The sequence below is a fragment of the Rattus norvegicus genome, chromosome 16 (genome assembly GCF_021556685.1).
Source record: "Rattus norvegicus strain SHRSP/BbbUtx chromosome 16, alternate assembly SHRSP_T2T, whole genome shotgun sequence".
Classification (NCBI taxonomy): Eukaryota; Metazoa; Chordata; class Mammalia; order Rodentia; family Muridae; genus Rattus; species Rattus norvegicus.
In genome coordinates this window covers 61249609-61273951 of record NC_141549.1, presented here as the reverse complement: position 1 = coordinate 61273951, position 24343 = coordinate 61249609, and the positions used below count along the sequence as shown (strand labels likewise).

Genomic DNA, 24343 nt, shown 5'->3' with positions numbered 1-24343 from the left:
CAGGGACTAAGCCACTACCTAAAGACTATACATGGACTGACCCTGGACTCTGACCTCATAGGTAGCAATGAATATCCTAGTAAGAGCACCAGTGGAAGGGGAAGCCCTGGGTCCTGCTAAGACTGAACCCCCAGTGAACTAGACTGTTGGGGAGAGGTTGGCAATGGGGGGAGGGTGGGGAGGGGAACACCCATATAGAGGGGGAGGGGGAGGGGTTAGGGGGATGTTGGCCTAGAAACTGGGAAAGGGAATAACAATTGAAATGTAAATAAGAAATACCCAAGTTAATAAAGATAGAGAAAAAAAGAATGAAATCTGTGGGAGAATTGATGGATTTCAGGACTTATTTTTATCAGGTATATCAAGTATGCTAGCACAGGTTCAAAAATACTGTATGTTCTCTTTCATAGGGACCCCAGTTTCTGATTTTTATATGTAGATTTATGAAAATATATGTGAATATGTCATGAAACTAAAAGGGATCTGGGGCAAAGAGGCTGTAGACATGAAGCATGAGAAGTGCAATAGAATGTAACACTGAAGAGGAGAAAGTTACATTGGCTACGGATTAAAACATACAGTTAGGGTAGCACAGAGTGGCAGTCATGAGTGGGGGAGAAGGATCAACCAAAAGAATCATGAAACTACCATAATAAAGCTTGTTACGTTATATGCTAATTAAAAATAAACTAAGTAGGTAAGACATATAGGTAGTTGAATATTTCCAAAATAATATTGGGTCTTAAGTTGTAACAGGAACATGCAACTTTCTATTAAGTTGCTTTAGTAAGACTGTAATGGTTACAGAGATGCTAAATAAATCAAATATTGTTTTTGAAAGATATACTCATATAGAACACAAATTCTAGAATAACGCAAGTCCCTTTCTATCAATACTTTCTTTAAGTGAAATTCAGTAAAACTCCAGTGAAAGGATACTAGCAAAATCGATTGTCAAGCTCTGAGCCTCTTATTATGTCTCTGACAGACTCTCATTCATACCAAGACAAAACTAGGTTAAAAGTCAGTGGGAAAAGATATTCTGTGCAAATGATAATTAAAAGCAGATAAGGAAATCGACTGGAAGACAAGGATTAGCCAGTATGTCTTACAATTACTTATATTAATAATACACCAACAACAGAATATGCATTTTCTAAATTCACTTGAATTATTTCACTATTGAAATAAAAATCTTTCACAAATCTTTTAAAAACATAGAATCACACATTTTTTTTTCCAATTGAAATAGAACAAAGCTAAGAATTCTAAAAAGGTTAGGCCAGCAGTGGTGACATGCCTTTTATCCCAGCACTGAAAGGCAGAAACAGAAGCAGAGGCAGGAAGACTTCTGTGAGTCAAAGCCAGGCCTGGTCTACATGGGGACTTTCAGGTCACCCATAACTATACAGAGGACCCTTTTCTCAGAGAGAAAAATAAAAAAAAAAAATCACATAACTTGAACTGAAATACTTTTTATGCAATGGTCTTAACAGAAGTCATAGTGTAAGTTAAATATTTTGGATGAATTAAAATAAAAATATATTACAACTAAGGAGATAGAACAAAGGCAAGGCCTACTAGATAAAATGGAGAAAGAAAACTCCCACAAGATATTCTCAGTCCCAGGGGGCGGGAGGGTGGGTGGTGAAGAAACTCAATAAAGATAAAAACTCAAAACATGCCTTGAAACTCAAAATAATAGCTTCTTTTTATATTTCCAAAAGCATGTCGGAATAGCATGCAGTTGAAGTATGTCAACTGTGAAGGGTATAAAGCAATATATGAGGAATTCTGAATTTCCCTTCTTCTTTCTCTACACTATAGATATTTGAGACAGGAAAAGATAGGTTTACCGAGACAATCAAATTTGATTATTGGATCAAGTTCTATCAGCCTCACCCTAAACACATCCCAAGATGATGTGAAATTCTAATCTCAGTATTTCAGAATGTGATTTTATTTGAAAACAGTTGACTGAATTATAGTCAGGTAAGATGAGCGGATACCAAAGTCGGTAGGCTTGTAGTTCAATGTAGGTTATAGGAAGACATTCATGTGAGGAAAGTCACAGAAGATACTTTCAGGAAACACATGCTTGTTTAGATGCATCTAAACCTGAGAAGACGTATCTATACTCCAAGGAATTCCAGCAAATCACCAAAGCCAATTGACTGAACAGTAAATTAATGGAAAGACCTCATGGCCTTCCTAAGAGCTTGACTTTTAACATGTACTTTCTAGAATATTAAAACCATTTTAATAGCTTTACTACTTGCAGCCATATCTTTCTATAACTTGTAGCCATCCAGTTTGTTAATTGCTTTGTTACAGAAGACCAAGGAAACAAAATGAGCAAGCAACTTTATTAAATATTATTGTACACTGTAAAAATCACAGTAATAATTATTTATTAAGGTACTTTTAATCTAAATTATAATAGATGCCACTTTGCACTTTACATAAGTTAATTAACTGTTTAGGAGGATGTAGGGGATCAGCTCCTTCACATACTGTTATTGGGAATGCCAAGTGGATCTACTTTAGAAGTAATTCACTGGGTCCTCAACAATATGCACATATACTTACCAATTACATAGCAACCAAATCTATTCCTTGTTTTTGTTAAAAGAATTAAAAATCATTTCGGCAAAAATACACACACACACACACACACACACACACATACACACACACGCACACACAAAAGTGCAACATTCACAAATGCCAACTACATAGAACACCCTAAATACCTGTCCATTGATGGGACAAGTATAAGACTACTAAGCCATGATATCGGGGTTGAATTACTGTATAATTTATAGCATGGATGAACCTTGAAAACACTGCTGAGTGAAAGAAGTCACAGAGGAAGGCACATGTTTCAAATCTCCAATTCTAGTTTCATTTCTGTAAGTTGATGAAATATCATGAGAAGACAACTTTAAGGGAGAGAGAGAGTTTGTTTTACCTCATAATCCCAGGTTCCAGTCCATCAGTGCAACAGTTTGACAGAGCTGGTCACAACACATCCACAACACATCCACAGACAAGAGCGGAGTGAAATAAATGCATGCATGCTAGGTACTTGAATATCTTTTGATTCATTTACAGTCCAGGGCTCCAAACCAGAGAATGGTGCTACCCAGAATAGTAAAGTTTACCCAGTCCAATTAACACAATAGAAAATAGCCCACCAGTGTGCCTTTAGGCCAATCAGATGCAGATAATCCAAGACTCTCATCTTAAGTGACTGTGTCAAGTTGACAAAACTAACTACTACTTCATAATTAGAGCACCACTTACAGAGGGTCTAGAGAAAGGAAAAGATGTGAAGTAAATGCTTAATTGTTTGAAGGTTTTGCTTGAAGAAAATAAAATGTTTTGGAGCTAAGTGGTTATGATTGATAATAGGCATTGTTAACTTGACTAGTATCTTAATTAGGGTTTCCATTGCTGTGAAAAGATACCATGATCAAGGCAACTCTTAGGAAGGATGTTTAATTGGGGCTGGCTTATATTTTCAGAGGTTGAGTCCTTTATCATCATGACAGGAAGCATGGCGGCAAGCAGCATACAATGAGTCTTTAGGAATGGGAATGGGATGTTATGATGAACAGTTGTATGTTTGAGTGTCTAGTTGATAAGTCGTTATGGCTAACATTCATTGTCAACTTGACTGGAAACACACCTCTGGATGTGCCTAATGATGTAGATTTCAGAAAAGTTTAACAGAGCAAGAATAACTCTTCCTAAATATGAATGACACCATCCAGGGGACATGAACCAATAGGCTGGAATCCTGGACTGGATAAAGAGTAAAGTCAACTAGGAATAAATTGTCATAGAGTGCTTAGACAGAAATAGATATCAAAATAATGTTACATAGTACTTTCCAGAAAGATTCTCTCCATATTCATGACATTAAAACTTTCATTATAAAGTGATAAAGGGAGAATGGCATAGAAAAACACAAACATAAAGTTTTGTATATTACTCTGTGCAGTCATTAAAAATAGTATATACTTTTGATTATGAAGATCTTTTCTTTGAAATAAATTAAAGTAATGGATACTACCTAAAACAGGCAGATTGTGAAAATCCAAAAAAGAAAAAAAAACATACATGACTTTGTTTGCCTGCATTTTTAAGGTTCAAAGAATGATTTTCTAGCCAGTTCCCCTTAGATTTGTATAAGATTTTTAAAGGACCTTTTTTCTGGCTGCATTTTCAAATCAAGACTAGAATAAATAAAGAACAAATCAAGTGATGCTTTAAGTTTCCACCTTCTAATATTCAGAGCAATACTTCAATAAGAATGAGCCAGCTCACTAAAAAACTCAAGATAATTGCATTTACCAGTTTTGGGTGGTACAAGTTGTTACCAAGCTCTTCTCATAGGTGAAGAAATGGTGAAATTTTTCTATATTCTACATATCCTTAACCTTGGTGATAAGTACTCATGGAGCTCTACTTTTATTATGCAATATCACTGTATAAAACATACTAAGTAAAATCATATATATGTCTTCATGTGATGCTTAAATCTAAACTTAAAAATATTATTCATGCTTGCACTATGCTAGAAGGTAAAATGTAAGGACCTAGTACCTCACTTGGAAGAAATACAAGATATGTAAACAACTTCCTTTCTACATGATGGCCACACTTGGAATTTCTGCAAATTAAAGTTGCTCTTGGTCCTCACTACATTACAATGGTGATAAAAGTATAACATTCATAAAGAAATATGTTTAAAAGATAATGGGTTGTGATGCTACTCAGCCACCTTTCAAAATTATTCTAACTTCAGTAGTTCAGATACTTACATAAACACAAACAATATATGAATTCATGAAACTTCTTAAGACTTTCAAAGTATAGTTTGCAGGTCTCTTGGAGGATGTTGCATAATGTCAATACAGATTAATCAAATTTGAAATAGTAAAAAAAAATGAATACTGATTTCTTCAAGGCATACAACTCCAGCAGTCTGGTAATATCACTCAGTGGCAGCACAAATACAAAAAGCCCTGGAAATATTTTATTTCCCTCCCCTGGCCCATCCCCAAAGCATTATGCCTTCACATCAACATCAGGAGTTCTAAATCCTCAGTGACAGAGAGAAAGCCTGCTACCACCCACTCTCACTATTAATTAGGAATTGCATCTGCCTCGGTGTACGCCACTTTGATTTACAGAAGGCCCCAATTGACTCCTTCCATTATAAAAAGTGTTCTTCATTGACTTAGCTGGGAAACTGTTAACCAACATTGGTATCTATTTCCCTAGTCTCCTTGGACTTTACAAGTAAAAACAAGAGGACAAGCTACAAATCTTTGGGTTCTAATAATATTGGGTATTGAATAATCATCACATGGAAGCCCAGAGTGCTTAAATTCAAATCCAACTCAAGGAAGCAAGCTACTTATTTGCTTATAAATATTAACACACACCCTCTTTAAAGCCACTCCCAAGATTTATCACCATCATTCCTGCCAAGACCAGTAAAAGAACTAAGAAATAATGTCACATCCCTTTTAATTCCAATATACATAAATGTGACTGGAATGCTAGAAGCCTAGGGCCTCCATTTGGAGTCATTATGCACCCAGATTTTATACCAAATTAAGTATATATTTCCTAGATCTACCTAAAGACCCAGCAACACCACTCTTGGGAATATACTCAAAGATGCCCCATCATGCCACAGGGGTACATGTTCCACTCTGTTCATAGTTGTCTTATTTGTGATATCCAGAAGCTGGAAACAGCCCAGATGTCCCATGACAGAAGAATGGATACAGAAAATGTGTTTCATTTACACAATGGAATACTATCCAGCCATTAAGAACGATGATATCCTGAGATTTGCAGGCAAATGGATGGAACTAGAGAATATCATCCTGAGTGAGGTAATTCAGACCCAAAAGGGCATACATGGTATATACTCACTAATAAGTGGATATTAAAAAAAAAAGTACACACTACCCCAAGATACAGTCCACAGAACAAAAAAGGTCAACAAGCTGAAGGGCCCAAGTGAGGATGCCTCAGTTCTACTTGGGAGGGAGAAGGAAGCAACCACAAGGAGGAGGGAGGGACAGGAGAGGGAAAGGGAATGGGAGTGGTGGGGGAGAGGGGAACATGATCTGGTATTGGGTGAGGAAAAAGGAATGAAGCCCTGAGGGCCAGCAGAAAGAATGGAAACAGGTGACCTTGGGAGGTAGGAGGTTGGGAGGACCCTCCAGAAGGCACCAGAAACCTAGGAGGTGAGAGACCCTCAGGACTCAAAGGGGGAAACCCTAGATGAAATGCTCTACAGTGGGGAGAGGGAACTTGTAGAGCCCACCTCCAGCAGAAAGACAGGAAATCAAGAGAGGGATGGGGTTGCTATCCCACAGTCAAAACTCTGACCCATATTTCTTCCTGTAAGAAAGAACTACAGGGATGGAAATGGAGAAGAGCCTGAGTGAAAGAAGATCCAGGGACAGGCCCAAAAGTGGTCCTGCTCAAGGGAGGGAGGTGGGGGGCAGCAAGGCCTGACACTATTACTGAGACTATGGAGTGCTGACCAAAAGGGACCTATCATGACTGCCCTCCAAAAGACACAACAAGCACCTGAAAGAATCAGATGCAGATATTTGTACCCATCCAATCAACAGAAGTGCTGACCCATGTGGTTGAATTCAGGAAAAGCTGGAAGACGCTGAGGAGGAGGGTGACCTGTAGGAGGACCAGTAGACTCAATTAACTTAGACCCCTGAGATCTCTCAGACACTGGATCACCAACCAGGCAGCATACACCAGCTGATATGAGGTCCCCAATACATATACAGCAGAGGACTCGGGTCTGGGTTCAGTCAGAGAAGAGGCATCTATCCCTCAAGAGAGGGTTCAAGATTGGAGGCTCAAGAGAGTTTAGAGGTCTGGTGGGGTAGGTATGGTGGGGACATCCTAGTGGAGATGGAGAGGGGGTTGAGAGGAGATATGGGAGAGTTGGAGGGTGGACCAGGAGGGGAATAAAATCTTGAATGTAAAAATTAATTAATTAATTTTAAAAAGTATATTTCTATAAATTTCCAAATATCCCTGTTCTTTATTGAAAGATCTATAAGGAGCTGAGCTATCTTCAGAAGTTAACATGTTAGATTGATAAGGTTACTAAAGAACAATGGCTGTAGATGAGTTTGAGAGTCTTGTGATTTTACATTACTTGTATTCAAATATCAAATCCAAAGGAACCTTTCTTCACTGTACTCTATCTGGATAAAGTTGAATTTAGCAGTAAGACAAGAGTGGGAATATCCCATTTCACTTATAGCTGCATTCACCATGGAAAAGTACCAGGAGTGGCCCATTGTCTCGCGCCCAATGTCTCACCAGCAAGAACGACGTGCGGCAACAGGATTCTTCTGCGAACAAGCCTTTACTGTACAGCTCTCCTGAACAGTATTGGTGATCCATGAAGATAGTCCCTCTGCAAAAGAAGCATCAACTCTTGTGGAATTCATGGTTACAATGGCCACACACAGCTGCTCCATCAAATTGTCAAATTCACCAGTCCAATTTCTTTGGCCGTCGAGGCGGCGTAGGCCCCTCCTGTCTGGCCGGCCACCAGCCAGAAATCCAGGTGGCATTCAGCTTTTACAGGGCCCAGATGAATCCCGTGGCAAATTAAACCACGCTGCAGTCTGATTATACAACTTCATGCATGGATCATTATTTTGGGAAATATTACGTTCTAGGGTAAAGCACAAGCTACCCAACAGGGAAAAAATCCTATATTCCCCTAAGCCAGCCACTTTCTCATCTAATGGCAAAAAGGGCAAATCAAAGGACTTATTGGATGTAAAAAGGCGAGGAAACAATTTAACATCAAAATACAGATAACTTCAGGGCAAACAACTTTGGAAAGCAAAACTCAACCTTCAACAAACAGTCTAGTCTCCAAAATCCAGTCTCCAAGACACTGAGTCTATACAAGGTTCGACTGTCAATTCTTACATATGCATGCATGATGGTGTGGTCTCCAATACCTCAACAAAGAGACATTGCCTTAAAATCTTTTAGAAGCCTGGTTTCTAGGATAAGAGTTCCATAAAAATATTGTCCCAATTTAGACCTGTTTCCCTAGATTGGCTCATGCCACATGTTGTCTAGAATAACTCCGTCCAAATTAACAGTTTTATGTCAACTTGTTACCAATGTTACATTTTCAACTTTCTGTTACCAATGTTACATTTTTAAACCATATCCAATAACATAAAAGCCAATAGTCCATAACCAAGGCATGTAGAGAATATTTAGAACCAGTCAGAAACAAAATTGAAGTGGTTACACATATCTTTAATATTTAGACCAAACACCATTATGACTTTTCTAGCTCTGATTTTAAGAGAAGCACCTGCTAAATCTAATAATCAGCTCATGCAGATCACCGGGCAGCTTCTCCAGCTGACCTAGGCTCCTACTACAGGTGCAGGTCTCCAAGGGCCGATTGAAACTGCTTTTTATTCATTTGTTCCTTTTTTTTTTTTGAGATGAGTTAAAACGAAATCAAGATGTGAACGACCAGTAGATAAAGTTTTTACCATTTTCTCTTTTGAACATGAAACATAAAACATTTAAGCAACAAGAAACAAAAACCACAGACATAAACTGACATACATGGACAGCTTGGTGCACCAAGGACAGACAATAGACATAGAGGAAAAACTAGATGGTGTCCCACCGAAGGGACCCAGATTCCAATAGAAGCCAGCAGAAAGGTAGGATTTCCCCTTTCCCACCTCTTCCACAGTGACCATCCACTCGAGTGGAGTTGATATGGACGATGGATTGTCTCAATTCCTAGACTAGTCCATTAACGTGTTGAGACCAAATTCCTGTAAGATACTGAGATATATTACAGGATAACTGAGCAGCATGACTGACATTCACAAATGGTACGGAAACACAGTCCTGAATATTTCCACTCACAACCCAATTACATTAATTCCATCAAGTTGTTCATGGGCGTTGAGATGTCCTTGGGGGTAGGGGGTAGGAAAAATGAAACTAATGGTGTAGCTGATGTGTCCTCACTGGTCCCAGCTGAAAGTACTTGAGACCAGGAATCCAAGTAGGCACACTCTGTACAATTCTCAAGACAAAAGTTTAGAATCGAGATATCTTTTTGTTTGATTCTCCTGAATAAATTTTTCAGGCGGTCTACCTCTATCAAATCTGATCACTATGACTCTGTGAGGTTTCCAGAGCCTGATCACATACTTAGCAATAGCCTCAACTTGAGCCACAACAAAAGCTACACTGACCCCATTTTTTATCTCTGCCTTCTCTCTGTTCCTTTCATCTCCTTTTCTTTGTTTCTTTTGAGACCTTTTCTCCCTCCGACATACTTTCTTGTTGCTCTGCAAGGACCCTCTGACCTGTTCTAACGGCTGTAACGGCTTCCCACACAAAGAAAAAAAATAAAATTACCAGCCTTGCCCACAAAGGATCCATAACTTTCAGTTTCTTCACAGTGGCTCTCCACCTAGGCCCATATCTTTCTTCCTCATATCTGGCTGCCTCTTCCTCTAATTCCTCCTCCTCCGACTCTGACAACTCTTGCTCAGAGTCACTACCAGTCAGTTCTAAGGCTTCTAATTCTTTTAATGGATACAAAGTATCCTCTCCGGATGACTTGTACTTCGTCCTCTGGGGCACACCTATTTTTTCCTCCGGCGGCATTTCTTCCGCCTTTTGTATCTCTTTCACTTTTGTTTTAGTAACCTTTTTCTTTTTGCGCGCTCCTAATTTCTCACTCCTCTCCATTTCTGACATGCTATCTTAAATCCAAAAAGGGGCATGCCTCTCGAAGCCTAATTTCTCACTCTGGTCCGTTTCTGACATGCTCTCTACCAAAAAGGGGCATGCCTCTCGAAGCTTACCTTTTAATTTACCTTCTTGAAGTTCTGAATCCTCTTCAGCACACTGAAGGGTCCCCTCGGCACCGGCGATGTTGGTTCCGGGTTTCGGCACCATTTGTCGCGCACCCAACGTCTTGCCAGCAAGAACGATACACGGCAACAGGATTCTTCTGCGAACAAGCCTTTACTGTACAACTCTCTTGAACAGGGACAGGGGACCTCAAGCAGCAAGAGTGCTCGCCTTATATAGACAGCAGGCTGAGGCTATGCTAATTGTCCTTCAGGGATTGGTGGATCATGAATTACCTCATTAGCATGGTGCTGCTCCCTCATTACCATATTACCGGACAACTGATGCCAGGTGCAAAGCCTGCGCATGTGCAGTACCATTGTTCGCCACAGGATGGCGCCCTACAGCCCATCTTTTAACACTTTTTATCACATCTTTTAACGAATGGTGTAACTATGTGCATCTATGTGTAGTAATACTGTCAGCAGTGTGATGGAGAAAAGCCCGTGCAGAAATCAGGTCTTAAGTATATGCTCAGTAATTGAAGGTGTAAGGAGGATAGTGTCAAAATGGGTAGCAATTATGAAGAAACTCTGAGTCAGAACATTTATTCTCATTAACTCTGTGTTCCATTTTAAATAGTTAACAGTATTTTATAAGAAAATCATCACAGAACCTAGGAATAAATTATACTGCACTGAATAAAGGAAATACATCACAAAATTTACAAATAAACTACTTTTTAGAAATGGTGTTACATTGGGTACCAAAAAAGTTGACAAAGTAGAACAATAGAAGTTTACATAAGATGCAGTCAACACTCAGACCTATATTGAGCTATGACAATCGATTTTAAAGAACCTCAAACTCAAGGAGGTGGAGGGAATAGCAGCATTTTTATAAGCTACTGCATCAAGACTGGAGTAACAAAGGCTACTATTCCAGAATGAGTTCTGTAATGTTTACACAAAATGTTTCTCTAAGCCAGTTTCTTCTTCCCTATTCTCAATGACATAGAATAGATTTGCTTTCATTACCTAATTACCTTCCATTCTTCTTGTCCTTGTGAGGTGATGTAAGTTTTCCTTAATAAATTGAGCTTTCTAGTTTTGAAAACTGGTTATTACAGTGTGTGTGTATGTGTGTGTGTTTGTGTGTGTGTGTGTGTGTGTGTATGTGTGTGTGTGTGTAGCAATAATTACAGAAGAAAAGGTCAGGGGTTTTGAAAGGTAGGGTGAGGGAGATGGGAGGAGGTGGAAGGAAAGAAGGAAGAAAAGATGTGAATTGATACAATGTAGGTTATTTTTAAATGTAAGCCAGGAGGAGGGGAGGAGGGGGAGGAGAAGGAGAAGCAGGAGGAGGAGAAGAAGGAGAAAAAGAAGCAGGAGGAGGAGGAGGAGGAGAGAAGGAGGAGGAGGAAGAGAAAAAGAAGGAAGAAGCAGAAGCAGAAACCAGAACCATCACAAGAACTAGAACAAGAAGGGCAAGGAGGACAAGAACAAGATGAAAGGGGAAGGCAAGAAAATATCTTAGTGTTTAAGAGGACTGGATGCTCTTCCAGATGGCAAGGGTTTGAGGCCCAGCACCCACATAGCAGCTCACAACTCTTCGTAACTCCAGTTCTATGGAATTCATATGCCCTTTTGCCTCTACAGGAATTAGGCTTATTAGTATGCCATTGTGATACATGCAGGCCAAACACTCAAAATGAAAATTAAAAGGATTTAAATTAAATAGAGAATGATTAAAATTCCCAATATTGACTATACAAGTATTGGTGAGAATATTAAGGAATTGGTGTTCTTATTTATACCTTGGGCACATATAAAATGGTTTAACCACTTTCAAATACATTTCCACAATTGCTTAAGTTTAACCAAAATCTACCATATACTCCAGATATTATATCCCTAGGTATTTTCCCAAGATAACTGAAAACATATGTTGCTACCAGCTTTATCTGTAATAGGCAAAAACTATGAGCAACACAAACTCTCCATGAGAAAGCAGATAAATAAGCAATTTTTGATTTATTCATTTATCCAACAGAATGCTATTGAACAGTATGAACGGATAAAGAATTACTACACATAAGATATGGAAAATTATCAAAAGAATTGTACAAAATAGGGCTGCAGAGATGGCTCAGTAGTTAGGAGCACTGACTGCTCTTTCCAGAGGTCCTGAGTTCAAATCCCAGCAACTACATGGTAGCTCCCAACCATGTGTAATGAGATTTCATGCCCTCTTCTGGTGTGTCTGAAGACAGCTACAGTCTATGTATATATAATAAAATAAATCTTTAAAAAAAATTGTACAAAATCCAAAGAGAAAAATCTGTGAGAATATGCTAGTTTTTGTGTCAACATGACGCAAGTTAAGATAATCTGAAAAAAGAACATCCTAAGTGACAAAATACCTCCACAGGATTGGCCTGGGGTCAAGTCTTTCAGGCATTTTCCTGATCAATGGTTGATGTGGTCCTACTCTGTGCTGGTAGTCTTGGGTGCAATCAGAAAGCAGTCTGATTAAGCCATATGAGTAAGCCAACAGGCACCACTCTTCTGTGGTCTCTGTTTTAATTTTTGCCCTGGCATCCTTCAGTGATGGACTTACAAACTGCAAGGTGAAATAAACTCTTTTCTTTGCTTTTGGTCTTAGTGTTTTATCACAGCATTAAAACTCTAAGACAGTAGAGTTCTAGAAAATGTATTTGTTTTTCATAACAGTAAATGAGTGATTTTGTAAGAAGGGATAGCATCTAGAGACAAAAGGCACAAAAAACAGGACATAAAGAGACTATGAGTGACACATGTTAAAACATCAAATTGTATATTTCAAATATGTACAGAATATTGTAGATTAAGTATCCATTTAGAAAGTTGCAGAAAATAAATTGAGCTCTCAAGGTGCAAAGAAGTAAAAAATAGATTTAAAGTTAAATGATAAGCACATTTTCACCAAACATAAAAACAGTAAAATACAAATAGCATTGTATCAGATATTTCATAGATGATGGTATTTTACTTGGCACATCAAAGAACAACTGTTACAAATAAAAGCAGAAAATACCAAAAAAAATTAAATAAAATTCAGCAATAGATTTTAACACCTCTATCAAATGTTGACAAACTAAGCAAAAATAAAATAGTTACCATATTACATTTCTATAAAAATGTTTTTAAACAGAACACTTAGATCTAAACTGTCTAAAATACAAAGTATCAAAAAGAAATAAAAACTATGTAACACCACAAAGTACAAGATACATGATATAACTTAGAGAATAGTTTCTAATCAGTACCAGATCACTTCATTACTTCATTTTAAAAATAAGTGCTAGAAATTACTTTGTTATATGTTGTGATTTATAATATTTTTGGAATGATACATTTGAAATTTTTAGAACATAGGTAAATTCAATAACAAACATCAATTATATCATTTTAGATGATACCACCTAATGACATCAAAAAATGGATAGAAAATGTATAAGAAAATGTGAAGAATATGGCCGCAAGTGTTTGATAGCAACAGGTGGTAAAAATCAGTTTCACTAAAATTATACATGATGATGCTAATACATCCTCAAAACTTAAATAGTCTTGACAAGGAAATGAAGATTTATCCCGATAATTCAGAGTGATTTAATGTGTATACAAGACCAATATGAAAAGGAAATATACTATTATTTTGAGATAAGATCGCACTATGTAGGTCTGGGTGTCCTGGGAGATGGGGTGTAGGGTTTGGTTTTAGAAGCCCAGTGAGTACTGAATATGTATAGGACCAACTCTGGGGAGGCAGATAGACTTTACTTGGGTGATTCAAGGGTTATATAATTGTAGAGCTAGAACAGAATACCTAAGGTGTTCAAAGGTCATTTGAAGGCTTACAGTACCAAAAAACCTCATTAGCAGGGGGAAGCATTTTAGGAATCTCAGGGTCTAGTTGAAATTGTTCTTAGTGGGAGAAAGGAAGTTTAACCTGAAGTATTAACCAAGACTATGTGATATTTTGAAGGTAGGGGTCTGTGGGGGAGGTTTGAACTCCTCAGACAAGGTCAGAGAAGGGAAAGCCCTGCCAATGAAGGTAGTCCTAATATTATACTGAGCTCAGAAGGCTATTCAATCGTAGACTTTGACCTTAATTAGCAGATGTATTGGAAAGCTCAATATTGTAAAAATGGCCACTCTGCCAAAAGCAATTTATAGGTGTGATGTGATCCCAGCCAAAATTCCCACAACATTGCTCACAATAGTAGAAAAAAAAATTCTTAAATTCATGTGAAACAACAAAATCTATGGATATATAAAGCAATACTGAGCAAAAAGAAAACATGTCAGACTGATTACCTCCCCAGAGTTTAAGATATATTACAGAGCTATAGTAATTAAAAATGTATGTTACCAGCACAAAAACAGACACTAACAAGTCCAATGGAACAAAACAGAAGTGCATGTAATTACAAACATCTGATATGTGACAAAGATGTTGAAATCATACAGTCGAGAAAACAACATGTCCCCAGCAAATGGTGATAGGAAGCAAGATGTCCAAATGAAGAAGAACATGAGACCCATGTCCATTGTCCTACATAAATATTAACCCCAAGTGGACCAAAGGCCTCGAAAGTAAAGTCTCAAATGCTGAAATTGCTAGAAAAAAGTTATAGGCAATACTCTATGTAATATAGGTGTGTGTGACTCTGTGCTCAGGAACTAAGACCAACAATTGACAAATGGGACCTCATAAAACTAAAAAGCTTCTGCACAGATACGGAAACAGTTAATCCAGTGCACAGGAAGGCCACAGAGTGGGGAAAAATGAAAACAAATGACTCAAATAGAAATAAAGTTCTGAATCTAAACAGAGCTCTCAAACATATTACAAAATGGCTAAGAAATATCTCAAAAAATTATTTTTCCTAGCAACTGGGGAAGTGCAAATTAAAATAGCTTTGAGATTTTATCTTACCTTAGCCAAAATAGCAACATCAACAAAATGAATGGCAGCAAATGCCAGAGCCAGTGAGGAGAAAGGAGAATGCTCTTTCTCTGTTAGTGGGACTAAAAACTAATGCAACCACTATGGAAATCAGTGTAGAAAATCCCCCACAACCTAAAATAAATCTGCCACATGATCTAGCTCTCCCATGCCTTTGCATATACCCAAAGGAGTGAAATTGAATCCACAGAAAATGGCTCAGATATGTTCATTGCTGCTTCACTACCCATAATTATGAAATAAAAACAACAGAAAGATCCCTCAAGCAATAAATGGATAATGGAAATGTGCTACAGGGCTGACTGTATTCCCTTTGGATGCCTCAGACCTACAAATGACCCTGTCCTCTCTCTCAGCCCATCCCTTTGTGCCAGGCACTCTCTACCTCGGAACAGCTGAGTATGTATCTGGGGATCAGATAGATAATCTTCAAGCTCCTTCCTGACCTGTGCTGCCAATCCCCTTTTGACCCAGGGCTCTATCCTCTTTCTCTAGTCAGCTCCCTGGGAAATCCACTGGTCCTAGCAGCTGACCCAGCTTTCTTCATTCCTATGAATACTCTCATTGACCCCTTCTAGTCCATGCCCATTCCAGTCAGTCAACTCTAATACATTCTAACTAGTACCCGCAGCGGGCATATGTGTCAGAGAATCAGAAGCAATCCTTAACAAGCAATCGACAGCCATAAAACTCCAAAGATCCAGGAAGAAAAACAAGAAAGCAAGGCATGGAATACCCACCCAACAAAGACAAGGCCATAGACAAACATCCAGAATTGTAATAATCTCAAGCCCAGATGCCCAGACACCACAGTAAAAATTACAACCAGGAAAGTACATCTCCACCAAACCATACCACCCCGACTACGCACCATAGGCCCTGAGAAAGTCAACATAAATGAAGCACAGGATCAGAAATTCAAAATAGCCTCTATGCATATGTTCAAAGACCAAAAGGAGATTATGATAAACTCATTAGTGAAGTCTGTGAAAACACAAACACTGGAATGAAAGGAAGAAAACAGTTAATACATAGAAGTAGAAAGAGTCATTACAAAACCCCAAACAGCAGTGAAACAGGAAATGAAAAGGTTAGGAAGTCAAGGAAAAACTACAGAGGCAAGCTTCACCTACAGAATACTAGAAAGAAGACAGAACTTCAGATATTGAAGTCAATATAGAAGAAATTAGCTACTTAGTCAAAGAAAACGTTAATAGATGATAGATAGATAGATAGATAGATAGATAGATAGATAGATAGATAGATAAAAATACAGGCACCAAACATTAAAAAAAAATTCTAGGTCACCATGTAAAGACCAAATCTATGAATGATGGGAATGGAGGAAGGAAAAAAGAAACTTGTCAAAGGTACAGAAAATATTTTCAACAAAATCATAGAAGAAAAGTATTTTAATATAAAAAAGGAGATCTCTACCAAAGTTCAAGAAGCATATAAAACACCAAATAGACTGGACAAGAAAAGAAATTCTCTAAAACATATAATAAACAAGTGAACACTGAATGTACAGAACAAAGAATGAATGTTAAAAGCTGCCAGGGGAAAAGCTCGAGTAACTAAAGGCAGATATCACACTTCACAGTGGGGACCGAGCACCAGCAGGGTCTGCACCAATGTTCCATAAACTCCAGGAAACCACAGATGCTGGCAGACTTTCAGTCACAATGGAGGGAGAAATATAAACAGTCCTTGGTAAAAACAAATTTAAACACTTCGTATACAAATCCAGCTCGACTGACGATGCTAGAAGAAAAGCTTTAACCTGAAAAGATTAAAGATGCATAGGAAAGCACAAGGAATAAATAACCCCTAAGTAGCGAATAATATGAAGGGGAAAAACCCATACCATAACAATAATGTAACAGAATCAATAAACACTGCTCAATGATAACTTTTTACATCAATGATTTCAGTCCATCAGTAAAAAGCCCTGGGCCATCAAACTAGATGGAAAAATAGGATGCATCTTTTTGCTGCATCCAGTGTGAGAAGAAGCACCTAACCTCACAGAGATTTGAAGTGGCTGGGTGCGGGGATATACAGGTGGGGCCCACCAGCTCAGAGACAAGGGGAGAGGGGAGTGGGGGAAGACTGTGGGGGATGACTGGGAGGAGGTAAGTGAATGGGATGTAAAGTGAATAAGTAAAAAACTAAAAAAAAAAGTCTTCTTTCAACTCTAATGACGTTTTTGGCATATGACACCCAAAATTCTGATTATTTTACCCTAAACTTTAACCATTCTTCTACAACAAAGTGAGTTCAACAAGTCTAATTCTTTTTTAAAAGGGTATGCTTATGAAATTTTCACTTAATGGCTTAACAATGTGAAACTAATTTTCAAATAGCATGAGTAATAGGAAAATATTGATCAATAAATACCTCACAACATATAAAATATGTGATAATACTAAGCAATTCAAGCTATCATTCAGATGTATATTATAACAATCAGTGTTTTCCCTACCAAGGTGGGAACAAGACATTTAGAGAACAATATTTTTAATATTTAAAAATGAATTAACAATTTTTTAAAAATTTATAGAATCATTAGGCTATACTTTAAAATCCTATGCTCCACCAAATTGGAAAATCATCCATTTCATCTAGATTTTCCAGTTTTGTTGAGTATAGGCTTTTATAGTAGAATCTTATGATTTTTTTTAATTTCCTTCGTTTCTGTTGTTATGTCTCCCTAGAAGAGCAGTCAGTGTTCTTAACTGCTGAGCCATCTCTCCAACCCAGCATTGAGATGTGCTCCTTTTATCCCTAATTACTCCAGGACTTTTATCACAAGGAACTTACCAAAAAGAGAATTTCAGACCAATCTCGCTTATGAATATTGATACAAAAATACTCAATAAAATTCTAGCAAACTAGATCCAAGAACACATCAAAACCATCATTCACAATGATCATGTAGACTTCATCCCAGGGATGCAAGGTGGGTTCAATATACAAAAATCCATTAACATAATCCACAATATAAACAAATTCAAAAGAGAAAAACACATGATCATCTCCTTAGATGCAGAAAAAGCATTTGACAAAACAAAAACACCCCTTCATCTTAAAAGTATTGGAGAGATCAGGAATTCAAGGCCCATACCTAAACAAAATAAAAGCAATTTACTGCAAACCAACAGCCAATATCAAATGAAATGGAGAGATACTTAATGAAATCCCACTAAAATCTGGGACAAGACAAGGATGCCCACTCTCCCCATATCTATTCAATATAGTACTCGAAGTCCTACTAGAACAATAAGACAACAAAAAGAGATCAAGGGGATTGAAATTGGCAAAGAAGAATTAAAGGCATCACTCTTTGCAGATAATATGATAGTATAAATAGTGACCCAATACCAGAGAACTTCTCCAGCTGTTAAACAACCTCAGCAAAGTCTTCAAATAAAAAATTAACTCAAATAAATCAGTAGCCTTTGTTTATACAATGATAAAAAAGGCTAAGAAAGAAATTAGGGAAACAATTCCCTTTGCAATAGCCACAGATAATATAAAATATCTTGGGGTAACTCTAAACAAACAAGTGAAAGATCTTTATATTAAGAACGTCAAGTCTCTAAAGAAAAAAATCAAAGATTTCAGAAGATGGAGATATCTCCCATGCTCATGGATTGGTAGAATTAACATAATGAAAATGGCCATCCTGCCAAAGACAATTTACAAATTCAATGCAATCCCCATCAAAATCCCAACACAATTCTTCAAAGACATGGAAAGAGCAATTCTCAAATTCATCTGGAAAGGTAAAACACCAAAATATCAAAAAGAACTCTTAACATTAAAAGAATGGCTTGAGAATCACAAGCTCTACTGCAGAGCAATAGTGATTAAAAACTGCACGGTATTGGTACAGACACAACCGGTTAATCACTGTAGCAGGATTGAAGCACCAGAAATAAAACTACACACATATGCACACTTGATTTTTCACAAATAAACCAAAAATATACAATGGAAAAAGAACCCAGATGCCCTTCAACAGAAGAATGGATACAGAAAATGTGGTACACCTACACAATGGGATATTACTCAGCTATCAAAAACAATGACTTTATGAAATTCGTAGGCAAATGGAGGGAACTGGAAAATATCATCCTGAGTGAGGTAACCCAATCACAGAAAAACACACATGGTATGCACTCATTGATAAGTGGCTATTAGCCCAAATGCTTGAATTACCCTAGATGCCTAGAACACATGAAACTCAAGACTGATGATCAAAATGTGAATGCTTCACTCCTTCTTTAAAAGGGGGAACAAGAATATCTTTGGCAGGGAAGAGAGAGGTAAAGATTAAAACAGACATAGAAGGAACACCCATTCAGAGCCTGCCCCACATGTGGCCCATACATATACAGCCATGCAATTAGACAAGATGGATGAAGCAAAGAAGTTCAGGCAGACAGGAGCCGGATGTAGATCGCTCCTGAGAGACACAGCCAGAATACAGCAAATACAGAGGCGAATGCCAGCAGTAAACCACTGAACTGAGAACAGGACCCCCGTTGAAGGAATCAGAGAAAGAACTGGAAGAGCTTGAAGGGGCTCGAGACCCCATATGTACAACAATGCCAAGCAACCAGAGCTTCCAGGGACTAAGCCACTACCTAAAGACTATACATGGACTGATCCTGGACTCTGACCTCATAGGTAGCAATGAATATCCTAGTAAGAGCACCAGTGGAAGGGGAAGCCCTGGGTCCTGCTAAGACTGAACCCCCAGTGAACTAGATTGTTGGGGGAGGGCGGCAATGGGGGGAGGGTGGGGAGGGGAACACCCATAAAGAAGTGGAGGGGGAGGGGTTGGGGGATGTTTGCCCGGAAACCGGGAAAGGGAATAACACTCGAAATGTATATAAGAAATACTCAAGTTAATAAAAAAAAAAGAAAGAAAGAAAGAAAGAAAGAAAGAATCTTCAATAAATGGTGCTGGACTAACTGGATGTCTGTATGTAGAAAAATGAAAATAGACTCATATTTGTCAGCATGCACAAAGCTCAAGTCTAGGAGGCTCAAGGACTTCAACATAAATCCAGATACACTCAATCTAATAGAAGAGAAAGTGAGAAAGAGCCTTGAACTCATTGGCACAAGCAGAAATTTCCTAAACAGAACTCCAATGGCTCATGCTGTAAGATCAAGAATTGATAAATGGGACCTCATGAAACTAGAAAGCTTCTGTAAGGCAAAGGAAATAGTCAAAAAGACAAATCGGCATCCTACAGATTGGAAAAAAAATCTTCACTACCCCCACATGTGATAGAGGGCTAATATCCAGAATATATAAAGAACTCAATAAGCTAACCACCAAAAAGTCCAAACAACCCAATCAAAAAATGGGGTGTAGAACTAAACTAAAATGGAGAATTCACAGTAGAGGAATCTCGAATGGCTGAGAAGCACCTAAAGTAATGTTCAAAGTTCTTAGTGATCAGAGAAATGCAAATCAAAACGACCCTGGGATTCCACCTTACACCAGTCAGAATGGCTAAGAGCAAAACCTCAGGTGACAACACATGTTGGCTAGGATATGGAGAAAGGGGATACTTCTCCATTGCTGGTGGAATTTGCAAACTGGTACAACCACTCTGGAAATCAATTTGCAGGTTCCTCAGAAAATTGGAAATAGAACTACCTAAAGACCCAGAGATACCACTCATGCGAATATACCCCAACAGTGCCCCACCATTCCACAGGGGTACATGTTCCACTGTGTTTACAGTGGCCTTATTTGTGATAGCTCGAAGCTGTAAACAACCCAGATATCCCAGGACAGAAGAAAGGATACAGAAAATGTGGTTCATTTATTTACTCAATGGAACACTACTCAGTCATGAAGAATTAGGACATCCTGAGTTTTGCAGGCAAATGGATGGAACTAGAAAATGTCATCCTGAGTGAGGTAACTCAGACCCAAAAGGACATGCACAGTATGTACTAATAAGTGGATATTAGCCAAAAACAAACAAGCAAACAAAAAGTACAGAATACCCAAGATACAGTCCACAGAACTCAAAAAGATCAGCAAGTTGAAGGGCCCAAGTGAGGATGCCTCAGTTACACTTGGGAGGGGGAAGAAAGCAACCACAAGGGAGAGGGAGGGACAGGGGAGGGAAAGGGGATGGGTTGGGGTGAGAGGGGAACATGATCTTTGTATTGGGTATGGGGAAAGACTGAAGCCCTGAGGGCCATCAGAAAGAATGAAAACAGTCAACCTCGGGAGGAAGGAGGTTGGGAGGACCCTATAGAATGTACCAGAGACCTGGGAAGTGAAAGATTCTCAGGACTCAAATGAGGGGTGGGGGGTGTGGATGAAAGGCCCTACAGTGGGAAGAGAGAATTTATTGAATCCACCTCCAGCAAAAGACAGGGCATCAAGTGAGGGATGGGGTTGCTATCTGTCTTAGTCAGGGTTCCTATTACTGCACAAACATCATGACCAATAAGCAAGTTGGGGAGAAGAGCTTACTTACTCAGCTTATACTTCCAAGTTGCTGTTCATCACCAAAGAAAGTCAGGACAGGAAGTCGAGCAGGTCAGGAAGCAGGAGCTGATGCAGAGGCCATGGAGGGATGTTACTTACTGGCTTGCTTCCCCTGGCTTGCTCAGCTTGCTCTCTTATAGAACCCAAGTGTACTAGCCCAGGGATGCATCACCCACAATGGGCTGATCACTAGTTGAGAAAATGCTTTTCAGCTGGGTCTTGTAAAGGCATTTCCACAACTGAGGCTCCCTTTTCTGTGATAACTCCAACCTGTGTCAAGTTGACACACAAAACTAGCCAGTACACTATTCTACCGCCAAATCTCTGACCCATAATTCTTCCTGTCTGAAAGAAATGCAGGGATGGAACTGGAGAAGAGCCTGAGGAAAAGAATGTCCAGTGACAGGCCCAAGTGGGATCCAGCTCAAGGGGAGGCCCCAAGACCTGAAACCATTACTGAAGCTATGGGGCGTTCACAAAAGTGATCTGCCATGACTGCTCTCCAAAAAAACCCAGCAAGCAGCTGAAAGAGTCAGATGCAGATATTTGCACCCAACCAATGAACTGAAGCTGCTGCCCCCTCTGGCTGAATTAGGGAAAAGCTGGTGGAAGCTGAGGAGGAGGGCAACCCTGTAGGAGGACCAGCTGTCTCAATTAACCTGGACCGCTGAGATCTCTCAGACACTAGATCACCAACCAGGCAGCGTACACCAGCTGAGATGAGGCCGCCAACACATACACAGCAGAGGACTCCTGGGTCAGGGTTCAGTCAGAGAAGATGTACCTTACCCAAGAAACTGGAGGCCCCAGGAAGTTTAGCGATCTGGTGGGGTGGGTGAGGTGGGGGGCATCTTTATGGAGGTGGGGGATGGGGGCGGGGGTGGGCGTGGGGGGTGAGGGTGGTTGTGTTGGGTTAGGGGGTTGGGGTGAGTGGGCGAGGCAGAGGGAACTCTCGGGGGATGGACCAGGAGGGGAATAAAATCTGGAAGGTTTAAATAAATAAATAAATAAATAAATAAATAAATAAATAAATAAATAAATTCATTTAAAAAAGGATAAAATCCAATATTGATCCTTGCCATAAACATTCTTCAAAATAACCAAATAAATTTTACCTCTGTGATATATTTTCCAAAAAAGTTGGAAAGATATTTCAATGCTTTGACCTCTCAAGAGTTATTTCTTTTATTGGATCTTAATATCGAATTAAAATCAATCAGAACAAATAGGCTATTCTTTATTAGATTGTTTATTTGCCGTCAACATCCTATTCTTATGCTTAGTATTAAATATATAATTTACTTTATGTATAACAATGATGAGCTGTTCATTCCAAAAAGCTGTTCAAGGAATGATAAATGTTTGAGAAGACAATCTGATGTAGACATTAGGCATATTATATATGCAGGCAACATACATGGCTCAAGTAATGTATATGATTTTTATGCTTTTATGCATCAGTTATAATTAATATTATAAATAAAATTAATAAGTTCTATTCATATAATTAATCTCCTTCTTTAAAGAAGTAATGTGTACCAGGCTGAAATTCAATTAAAGAATGTCAACCTTTGGTGGAGTAAAGCAGTTATAACTGGTAAATTATAGCTACTCGAGTGTTCCTCTTCTCTACGTAGGACTAATTCAGAAACAGAATATATCCAAGCCTGCTGACTGTCTTGGCACATCCTGTCTGCCTGCTATCCTTGCTTCTCCACCTCCACAGGGTGATCAGGTCTTTAACCAGCTATGACTAAGGGATTCTTTGGAAACCATCCAAGAATATCTAGGAGAAAAATCTCTGGGTGAAGGGCATATTTGATCTTAGTTACTAAGCAAACTAAATCATGATAAATTTTACATTATATTACCTGCATTCATTCACTCTGGACTTCCTCCAGACCATCATTGATGAGTGGTAGAAACATGGGTGAGGAGTCTTGCCAGGTGAATGCTTTCTTTTTCTCAAATGCCTGCCATTTAATTTCAGGGAGAATGTTCAAGATCCTGCAGGTACTCGGGAACCAAAGCTTAACAAAGCCAGGGTGATGTCCCTAAGAGAAATGAGTATCTTTTAGACTGAACAGATAAATTGGAAGCCACTTTCCCCAAGGAGGAGAGTGGGGGCTCAAGAGAAATTATTGTTGCTGTTTCCACAGTCCTCAGCCATTTGGAGTGTAAGATGAGTCTCCCTGGCAGGTGTTAGATTATTAGGAAAATTAAGCAGATGGCTTTGGCAAACTGCACCTCCCAGCCCCTCTGTTGCCAGCAGTTCCAACCCTCTAGCTCGGCTTCACATATGCTTGTTTAAAAAGCTCCTGCCATTCAAGGGAATGGAATCAGTGTCACCATTCGAGCAACTCTGGAGCCAAGAACAAATGGGATCATCCTCGGCTTCTCGGAACGTTAGGCAAAACCCTTTGTTTTGTGTCACTCATAATGTGACAACAGATTCCACTCAGGCAGTTCATATGACTGTCTGAGAGGAAGAAAGTGTGTCTCCCAGAGGCTGTCTGTAGTATTTAGTGTACTGAAAAATGGATCTGATAACCTATGTCATTCCACAAGGAAGAGCAGCCAAGCCTCACAGCTCTGCATGAGGAGACGGAAAAAAAGCATTTCCTAGAATGATTCTTCGTGTCTTTGAAGCCCATTGCATTTTGCTAATATTAGATCTGTCTTTTAACCATAGACTTACTGGATTTATCAGCAAGTAAGTGTTAAGAGACAGTTTACCAATCTGACAGGATCTTACACAGATGCCTAATAGAGGCCATTAATGCAATGAAGCTGTGAGATATGAACTGGAACATTCAAACCATCCGTACAATAGTGAAGGTAATCTGTGGCTTTATGTGTCCATTATCTTTCTACTGACAGGGA

The 24343-nt window shown here is 38.8% G+C and overlaps 1 protein-coding gene and 1 long non-coding RNA gene across 3 annotated transcripts in view; both read right to left on the bottom strand.

Moving 5' to 3' along the window:
• The window catches only part of LOC148000580 (uncharacterized), a 95250-nt gene extending 85116 nt beyond the window's left edge, over window positions 1-10134 (bottom strand). For 2 of the 3 annotated variants that reach the window (XR_015639934.1, XR_015639932.1), the window contains exons 1-2: window positions 9936-10134; window positions 7384-7480 (exon numbers count right to left, since the gene is read on the bottom strand). This is a non-coding gene — a long non-coding RNA (uncharacterized LOC148000580). The remainder of the gene's footprint in view (window positions 1-7383; window positions 7481-9935) is intronic. The other variant, XR_015639933.1, reaches the window with a different exon arrangement.
• The window catches only part of Erich1 (glutamate-rich 1), a gene marked incomplete at its 5' end in the record, with an annotated part of 52793804 nt that overhangs the window by 22390412 nt on the left and 30379049 nt on the right, over window positions 1-24343 (bottom strand).